The sequence below is a fragment of the Leptidea sinapis genome, chromosome Z, assembly GCF_905404315.1.
Source record: "Leptidea sinapis chromosome Z, ilLepSina1.1, whole genome shotgun sequence".
Taxonomy (NCBI): Eukaryota; Metazoa; Arthropoda; class Insecta; order Lepidoptera; family Pieridae; genus Leptidea; species Leptidea sinapis.
This window is the reverse complement of record NC_066312.1, coordinates 24,642,291-24,651,393: the sequence shown is the minus strand read 5'-3', so window position 1 is coordinate 24,651,393 and position 9,103 is coordinate 24,642,291. Positions and strand designations below refer to the sequence as shown.

At 35.1% G+C, this 9,103-nt stretch overlaps 1 non-coding gene across 1 annotated transcript; it reads left to right on the top strand.

Moving 5' to 3' along the window:
- The first annotated feature begins 905 nt into the window (after positions 1-905).
- On the top strand, positions 906-977 carry Trnae-uuc (transfer RNA glutamic acid (anticodon UUC)). The gene has a single exon. It is a non-coding gene; the product is annotated as a tRNA-Glu (tRNA).
- The last annotated feature ends 8,126 nt before the right edge of the window (positions 978-9,103 follow it).

The window sequence follows — 9,103 nt, the reverse complement described above, 5'->3', positions numbered from 1 at the left end:
ATAATAATATATAATATAATATTGAAACAAATCTTATAACTATATTTACAATTCTACGACTACATAAAATTAAAACTATCATTACGTGGAAGCGTACCAAGAATACTGGCAGCATTACCGCGTTGGATAGCAAGGCTGATCCGTTGACCGAAATAGCTGCCAGAGCTTGGGCTTCCAGTAGCCTTATTGAGGCGCGAAGATTGTATTTTGAACATTCTCCGCGCCTCTGGGCCCCACGGGCATCCATGACTTGGAAACAAACATCCACATTCATTATATAAATGATTGCACCTACCGGGATTCGAACCCGGGACCTCTGGCTTAGTAGTCAGGGTCACTAACCATTCGGCTATATCGGTCGTCATATATTTCGTCTATTATTTCAATTATAATATTTGTTAGTGAGGTTCAACTATTGAAACAAAAACCAAAGCAAATCATCTTTATTTTCAGGACTTTTAACATGGTATTGTTGGCTAATAATTATTAATTTCTTATCATAAGGCATGCAAACTTAAAATACTGGATACCGCCTTAGTCTAAATTTTAACTTCTGTTACAATTGTTTGATATTATTAAGTATTCGCTATACTAAAACAAGATTAACATCTCAAACCAAATATAAATTAATGTCAAACAGACAAAATTCTTAAATGTTAAGATATTTTATTGGCCTCGCTTATAGAAGTAGAACGTGTATAAATTGTTTATTTCCGGATATTAATACATTATAATGTATAAACATAACTGATAGTGATGCTAAGATTTTATTGTGCTATGTAGGTATCGATAAATATTAATAAAAAATCCCTACCACAAAAGTGGAAGTCAAATAAAATGATTGATAATAAACTTTATCATTATTTATTAATAAAATATACAGCAATTCCAACTGATATCTCAACTCCCGTATGGTCTAGTGGCTAGGATACCTGGCTTTCACCCAGGAGGCTCGGGTTCGATTCCCGGTACGGGAAATTAGTTTTGATTTACTGTTTTATGAAAACATGTCTTAATATCTTTGCTTTATGTAACATAATTCAGAGATACAATTTGTTAAACTTAAAAAATTCTACATTCAAATGTTAATACTCGTATGGCAAATGTTTTATATTAAAATCTTCGAGATTCTTGGTAGCAACATATTTTGTCTTTTTATCTGTAAGTGTGATATCCTAAGGTATCTTTTTTTCTAATAATTTAACCATGATGCGTAGCCGAGGTAACCGAGTTACTATTTGTAGATAGTTACTTAAATACTACAATAGATCACTATGTATACTAAAGCCGCTCTTACAAACCAACTTCTTAAAAATTTCGAAAATGAGGTAAGTATTTATTTAATTTTTGTATCGAAATATAAATATAAAAATAGTATATAATTATAACAATAATTTAAAAAAGCGCGTATACCTTCCTTAAAGGCCGGCAACGCTCCTGTGATTCGTCTGGTGTTGCACTTAGCACCTGGTGACCCGTACGCTCGTTTGTCCTCATATTCCATAATTAAAAAATAATCATTTATTTAATAAAATAAATATTGTCGTGGATGTCATATTTTCGTATTATATTTATATATTTTTTATTTATTATATAATATATTAAAATATCACTAATCACCGAAAATAATATCTAGCCACCATACCAGAAATTCTGCTTAAAAGGCATTTATTTTCCCAAAATTTATTCCTTTAGGATTCTATTTGATGTCATTTCTAATATATTGGATACTACTACCGCTTTGGAAACAAATGGCGCTCTGAGAGAGAAGAAGCGTGCAAGAAACTCTACCAGCATTCTATTATTGCGCTCTTTTTAATAAAATTTACAATATTGTACTGTCATTGGTATTATAATCAAATAATCATAATATAGTCCCAGGCTGTCCGATCACTTAGACATTCAAGTGTGGAGTAGTAGGATTTACGATTTACACTAGACTTTGATGTCACACTGCACTTCTACCAATAGCATTGCCTTTCTATTTTTTATAGTTCGCGCGTATTTATTGTTTAATTTGTCTTCATTATTCAGCAAAAATTTAATAATAAAAAACTATTTAAGATATGACGAGGAAAGAACCTCTGTATTGTTTTTAAAAGGTGTGACGTCATTACTGTTGACAACACAATTGCTATCTTGCTGAAGATCACCCATTGGTTCTTCTAAAGAAAACTACACGAGTAGGTATTTTATTACTTTCGTTTATTCAACGGGAAGCGTTACGACATCCCAGAGAGGTCCGTACCGTACGACAGCCCGAGCACGACTGACTCAAGTGTCGACCGTGCGGCTGTATTTATAGGACCCGGCGCACGTGCTAATCCACGTGTTTTGAAATGCGGCCGTATTTATGAGGCTCGGTGCACGTGCACGTGTTTTCAATTCGTGTTGTAGTATTTTGCGCCGATAGATATAATCAATAGTAAAATTTATCAAGATTAAAAAAATAATAATTAAATATAAGTTATTTGGATATACCCTATTGCTTGCCATTTGTATTGCAAAAGGTTCAGGATATACGACCTCGCAGTATGATCCTTCTTCACCACTATAACGCCTCGTCGCACTTCGACCAATCGCCTTTTTGGCGACGTCACACGTGGAATTACTGGCTCACTCGCCGTATATCGCCTTAAAAATTTTATACATTCCCAAAAAAAACAAGAAAATTGAAAAATTAGAGGAAAACGTTTTATGAACGCCGATGCAGCTGTGGCTGCGTTCAATAGGCCTTCGTAGAGACCCCTAACGTGCTTTTTATTGTGGTTACATTGTATACGCCGATGTATTGACGTGAATGGATACTATTTTCAAAAGATATAATAAAACTTATAACTTACTTTAACAAGATTTTGATTTTCGTATATACTATTCATGAGTGTTCTACCAGATTTGAATTTCTTTTCTTAGTCATATTTTTTTTAAGTAGCGCCGAAATAACATATCAATATAAGTTATTGAAGCCTTAAAGGTGTACAAATGGGTGAAATCTATAACAAGATAGATGTGAAAAGATCGATCAAAATATTAAATTTAAATTTTTATCCAAAAATCATAGCGACTCCATACCTTTTTATGGTTGAAACAAAATTCTTATTTTTCTTACTGTCTACGTTCACACTCACAACATCCATGTTTCCTTGCTGGGGTCTTGCTGTTATTAAATTTTTCCATGTGCGCAATTTATTGATGACATTAATTTGCTGCTGTACAGAATTTTTCCTGAGAATAAATGAGAATGCAAGAATTGAATTATAAATGATATGTTGAATCCGAATTGTTGGTATGATGAAAGAAGTTCTAGACGGTGCCACTGCCAACTAACTCATCATAATTTTCGGCCCTTTTATTTCCAAGAAAATTGTGAGATATATCCTCATTAACTATCCGTACTTTTATTTCTTAGTTAGTAGCACTCGCTGCCTTTTTCTAACACAAAGATAAATAGACAGATATGACATACAGAACACAAAGAATTACATGTCATGTTCACAAATAATATGATTTTTTTAACGATTTTTTATAAAAATAAGAGACAAGACGAGCTGGGCGTTCAGTTGAAGGTAATTGATACGCCCTACCCATAACAATACAGCGCCGCTCAGTATACTTGAAAAGCCCAAAAATTCTGAGAAGCACTCCAATTGCGCTCGTCACCTTGAGACATAAGATCTCATTTGCTCAGTAATTTCACTAGCTACGGTGCCCTTCAGACTGAGACATGATGATGTTAACAAATTACTGCTTCACGGTAGAAATAGGCGCCGTTGTGGTACCCATAATCTAGCCGGCATCCTGTGAAAAGGAGCCTCTGGCACTGGTATTCTGTCTGCATCGAAATTAAAACAATATTATGGAAATCAAAAAGAGATTATTGAAGTAAAACAGAATGGGCTACAGAAATTATTTAAATAATTTGAATTTACCATGTCCATATGTATTAACTCCACGTACCTTCAATGTTTTGTTCTTATTTTGATACCAACTAATGTAATTCATTTCACTTTCATTCCAGATGTGAAAAGGGCAGCGTGATCAACATTGCGCCGACCATCTGTGACTGAAACAATATCTGTAAGTTTACTTTATCAATGATATTATGTTTAACGAAAATACAAGAAATTATTTCTCTATAACCTTCAAGGTCTTTTTAAATCCTCACACACTCAGCCATGCGTAACTGTATGACTGTGCTGAATTGCAACTTAAATTTGGTAGAAACAATAAGTATCAAAGCATTTTTTAAAAATATTTTTCATTTGATGTGCACATTGCATGCATGCAATGAAATGTTGAGAATGTATTGTGAAGCAACGGTCACAATGTCAATAAAGCGTTGTCTCAATGATTCCCGCGTTAACATGCTGTATATTAAACGTATCTCTCTCTTGAAATACAAAGAATACAATAGAAATAAGTATATTTATTTACTATAAGGAGTGACAATAACATAATATATCGCAACAGCATACTCGGTATACGTCATTAAGATACATCAGTTCGTAATGGCGCTATGGCATTCTTTTTTATGAAAATAAGAGACGAGCAGGACGTTTAGCTGATGGTAATTGATACGCCATGCCCATTATAATGCAGTGCCGGTCAGGATTTTCGAAAAACCCAAAAATTCTGAGAGGCACTACAGTTGTGCTCGTCACCTTGAGACGATAGATGTTAAGTCTCATTTGCCCAGTAATTTCACTAGCTACGGCACCCTTCAGACCGAAACACTCTGCAAAGGACCCTCCCACTGACATGGAGAGAAACAGTCGCAACTATAGCAGTGGGAGGCTCAGGAAGCCGGCTAGATTATGGGAACCACAACGGCGCCTTTTTCTGCCGAGAAGCAGTAATGTGTAAGCGTTTTTGTGTGTGTGTGTGTTTGTAGTGCCGCTCAGAATTTTATAGTTCTTAGAGTCCTTATTGCACTGCATTGGCACTGCATTGTAATGTGCAGGGCGTATAAATGACCATCAGCTGAACGTCTTGCTCGTCTAGTCCCTTATTTTCATAAAAAAAAACGAATAAACATAGATATAGCAAAGCTAGGGTAGCTTTGCTGTAATTAAGGTAGTGTTCGCAAGCTATGTTATGATATGTCGTGCATAATATTATAGGCCCGTGATGGGCCTTAACTTTGGTAGAATATGTAAGAGAAATTATATATTAGCGGCCGAGTAGCTCTTGACGAGTCACATAACTGACGCCCATTTAATTTTAGTTTTTGTAAACATTGTGTGGCAGTTTTTTTCCCTTAAGTTGAATAAATCGTGACTTATTATAGATTATGAATGCCTCAGGTCGTAACGTTGGCGCCTGCTATCTGTTATCACCGTGTCTATCCGTGACCCCGGGTCTACCGCGAACGGAAACCCGACCTAACGAGCCGTGATCGATTGCCTTCCAGACGATATAATTAATTGGAGCGGTATTTAACACTACAACGACAATACTTTGATTTATTCATAACTGAGACAATAAATGTGATGGTTGTGTTAAATATTATAGATGGTAGATATCTGTTTGTTTGTGGATGAATGAACCAAATGATACGAAATAACCCAGAGAATTTTTAAATTATAATATTACATGAGTGTAGTGATTGCGAAACTGAAGTGACAGTGGGCAGGGCAAATAGTTCGACGGACAGATGGCCAGTGGGGCAGTAAAGCCCTCGAATGGCGACCACGTACCGGAAGACGTAGTGTTGGTAGACCCCCACAAGATGGACCGACGATCCGGTCAAGATCGCCGGAATACATTGGATGAAAGCAGCACAGGACCGATCATACGTCGTGGAGATTTTTGGGGGAGGCTTTGTCCTGCTGTGGACGTCTTTCGGCTGATGATGATGACGATATAAATGTAATTTATATAAACTCTAAGTGACGCGCTTGTCTATGTGTAAGAATTATATTTAATACAGTGCGTTAACTCTAGACAGAGCAAGGAATGGGTTGCGGTATGAAGTAGAAGAGCAGCGTACATAAAATAACAATTATGTTTTAATTTTTTCGGTAGTAGATTAACAATAATTCATAAAGCGTCTGATCGAATAAGCTCAGAGACAAATCTTGGCAACATTTTCGTATCAGCGCAACGTGAAATATTTGAAAGTTATCTTAACTATTCTCAAATCGCACGCTCACAAAACCATAACAACATTTGTTCGTCACTGCATCGCATTCGCGACTGTCCGCCTTCCGAGTTCCGATGTAATGTCTACCGAACTCGACCCGCGTAAGTATAACTTGCGTTCCAGCCGTTCTATGAAGATAAAATACTGTATGATAACATTACCGTGGTAAATGGCTATGCGTAATCTTATATTAAGTTATGTTTTTGTGACATTACTTGAAGTTTTAGCGACTTAATGTAGAGACAACATTGCTAATTAGCAACAAAACAAAAGAGTTGACTCACTATAATTGTATTCACAATACTAATAATAATATGGTACATTGTTAATTATCGTTATCAAACACAGTTTATTTATTATAAATTAGCTTAGGCCCGCGATATTGCCTCGTAATTGCGCTCAAGTGTCACTTATTTATTTTAATTTGTTTCCTTCTTTATAGGCGTTACCCAAAAGCGTACAATATTTTTAATAAAGCCACTAATAAAATTCCAATTAAAAGTCCTCATGGTTAACTTATTTAAAATTATCAATTTGCTAATTTTAAATAAATTACGAACGAACGAACGCTGCTATTTTAGTTTCTGTTCACTCGACACAATTTTGCCTCAATTCAATTCACTTCCATGTTTTTAAATTTTTATTTGCCTGTGTTTGGTTTTGACACGTGAGCGTAAAATACTGGCAGGAGTATTTAATTTTTTCAAACGTCTTAAGAGGCCGTCCTGACAAAACGACGGATTTCGGTGAATTTTGTTCCGTGATTCTGAGAATATGTTACATAACATTTTCAAAAATGTGTACGTTTTAGATAGCATAACTCTTCATCTCGCATGTGGCTAGAAGGAATTTAAAAAAAAACTTCACATTTAATGGTCATCCTTCGATATTCAATGCCATTTTATTCAATAACGTCACAGTGAAGTTTGACCATCGTTTCAGGAAAAACGAGAAAATTTGCTATATATAAATATAAGTATCTACAGCATATAAATGTTCCGAAACCATTAATATGCTTGTGATGAAACTTCGATAAAGACCTATAAACGATTTGCAGTGCTTACCGGGTACAGCTAATTTGACGGTAATAAAATCAGGTTGAAAATTAGTATTAATATACAAAATATTATATAACATTTTACTTGCGCCTCCATGTTTGAACTTCGAGTCGAGATTATAGCTTACAGCCACTTTCATTAATTATTTTCAAGCTAAGATCATTCTGTCACTCCAAGTTCTTGAACCTGGTATTTTGAATGTCCACTTTAGCCTATTGTTCGTTATTATACCTACTCCTAAAATAAGAAACGTTTTATATTTTACGCGTGTCATTAGGATAAGCTCGCTATTTTATCTGAACTGTATAAATACCACTGGACAGGCTATTCCTTATGTTTGACAGAAAATTTTCGTGCCTATTTGAAGCGTCACTCGCGTATGTCCAGAGAACTAATTATGACGTATAATACAAATGACTTTTTGAAATTTGCATTGACAGATTTTATTTTATTTTAAACACTATAATTGAAGACAGTTTAAAGTGTAACTTTGGTATGGTATTGTAAATCTTGAGTTGTTATACATTCCGTCCGCGTTCTTTCACTTTACGACGGTCCGACACGTTTGAAGTCACCGCGAGAAGCGAACAGGCAACATCGCTTGTGTTCTATCCGACAAACGACCAGCGTCTTTGAACTTGAAGCACGCGGGTTGGCAACATCGCATTTTGATGTGCAAAGATTCAAGTTCATTGAATCATTGAGTGTTGACCCAGTGTCCTCGTGACCCGATTGTACATAGTCGCTCAAAATTAAAAGTCTACTTTTTGACCTAACTAGTGCACCAATTTTTTTCATGTTTTGTATATCGTTAGCAAATGTTATAACAAGTATTTGGCTACATTTAATTCATAGATGAAAAATACATACTGTATTTCGATGTTTGCCGGAGAGATTTTGTAGCTTGTTCTCTGTTATAGCAAGCACTTCACTCGATTCTATAGACATCTCCAAAATGCCCTCTCTTAACGGAAACCTAACAATCAGCCTCGTAATAATCAACAAAAGGTTTATTGAAGTAAAATTTCCTTCAGCGGGTGGAGGTTTATTATATTTTGAGGGTATTGAATGAGATTGATTTCGGGTAAAGAGCATTCATTCTAGGTCGGAGCAATATTAACCTGAGTAATATTACAAGTACACTATCTATAAATATTGTACATGTTATGTTACTTTATTAATATTGAATAAAAAGTAGATATATTGTTGTTATTTACCGCGCCTGGAAGTTGATGTTTTCATTTCTTAAGCCACCTTAAGCAAACACCGTTTTCTGAAGTGAAAACTTCATTAGCGGCGTTGAGCATTTTTCTTGGTATGGGTATAAAATGTTATAGTCGCGTCATGACACGTGACCTGATCGAAAATTCGTAAGACAGTCGTTGAAATTATGGATGAAAGTTGATTTTTCTTAGAGATAAACTTTTCAATGTAAAATAATTGTAATCGTTCTGAAATGTTAAATTTTTTATGTATAATGGTCTTCTTAACCGACTTCAAAAAAGAAGGAGGTTCTCAATTCGTCGGTATGTTTTTTTTATGTTTGTTACCTCAAAACTTTCGACTGGGTGAGCCGATTTAGATAATTCTTTTTTTATTTGAAAGCTGGTGCTTCCCAAATGGTCCCATTGAGAGTTGACTAAAAATTGAAGAGTTCCGTTACTTTGTCATGGATTCCGTAATCAGAACCTAACCAAACTCTCATCAAACTATCTTTGAAGTATATCCTTTCCAATAAAAAAAGAATCATTGAAATCGGTTGGCGCGATATGATGAAATGAAGTCGGTTAAAAAAACAATCGACTTCAAAAACACTATTCCAATACATCTAATTATAGATACGATTATTGTTATTTTTGGAGTCGGTGTTAGCGAAGATAGGTTTGTAACTACATACAGGCGA